This window comes from Astatotilapia calliptera, chromosome 11, assembly GCF_964374335.1.
Source record: "Astatotilapia calliptera chromosome 11, fAstCal68.1, whole genome shotgun sequence".
In the NCBI taxonomy this organism is placed as follows: Eukaryota; Metazoa; Chordata; class Actinopteri; order Cichliformes; family Cichlidae; genus Astatotilapia; species Astatotilapia calliptera.
Window position 1 is genome coordinate 625,422 of NC_137432.1, and position 1,132 is coordinate 626,553.

Below are 1,132 nucleotides of genomic sequence, written 5' to 3' on the forward strand. Positions count from 1 at the left end.
TGTGTCTCCTCATGTTTTACAAAGCAGCTTGTTAACCTAGAATTACTTAAGAACAACTGTGGAAAATATCCTGATCAGCTTTTTGACCTGATGTGACTTAGATGATGACTTTAAACCTTTTGAGTAGTTTATGAGATAAATGATCATCCATCACACCGACAGGTCATCAACCAGTATTCCCACTGAAAATGCTTAATTAAGAAAGGATCATTAGCCCCAGCTGCTGTCTGTTTGTGGGTTTTTCAGCATTTCCTGTTTAATAACTGAAAGCATGCAGTGCTGGGTTGAGATCAGGCAGTTGACTTGGTAAATAAAAATATCTCATTTGTTTACCAGGAGAAACTGTCAGGATCTGACGGCGCCCTGACCGGTCGACCTGCCAGTGTGTATATCTGTGTGCGTGTGTATGTGTGTCTCTCCTATCGCCCTGTCTTCCCCTCCGGCTCCGCTGTGATGTGTTAGGAGGTAACCTAGCAACAGGCTACCTCCGACCCGGAAGTGCTGTCGCCCGGAGCTGCCGCACCTGCAGTCAATCCACCAGCTGCTGCCAATCAACTACCATCTTCAGCAGGGCTACTTAATGGTGTGGCTGAGCGACAGACAGCGCTGGAGTATTGCACTAAGCCTGGTAGTGTTTTCGAGTCGCTAACGTTATTGAACTACTGTCTAATCTTCGTACTCATTTTGCTGTCGTGTGTGTGTTCACCCAGGGATTGACGGAGGATTCACGGACACTAAGGAAGCACTTGGAGGAGAGACGGGCACTCACTACCACGCACGGGCTTACACGGAAGGAGGGACGCACTATCACCATTGTTGCACATTTGAACTGTTGTCACCTTGCTGCACTGTAAATAAATGCACTGTCTTTATTTCTGAGCTCCGCGCCTGAGTCCACTCTTTAACAACCATGACAGAATACTCCAGCCAGCCATGGACTCAGCGGACTCAGCGGACTCAAACCCAGTTCAGCGAGAGCTCTCTGTTCAGGGCGAAGTTTTGGACCGCCATGAGAGCATGATGAAACACATCATGACGGAACAAACGGCGATGCGACAGGTGCTTGCAAACATTCAAGGTATGTTACTCACCGCGCCCGGCACCTCAGCTAAGAATCCACAACCCACTCCAT

The 1,132-nt window shown here is 48.4% G+C and overlaps 1 long non-coding RNA gene across 1 annotated transcript; it reads left to right on the forward strand.

Moving 5' to 3' along the window:
• Positions 1 to 460: 460 nt before the first annotated feature.
• Positions 461 to 879, forward strand: LOC145431716 (uncharacterized). The gene is made up of 2 exons (XR_013911996.1): positions 461 to 628; positions 711 to 879. It is a non-coding gene; the product is annotated as an uncharacterized LOC145431716 (long non-coding RNA).
• Positions 880 to 1,132: the final 253 nt, after the last annotated feature.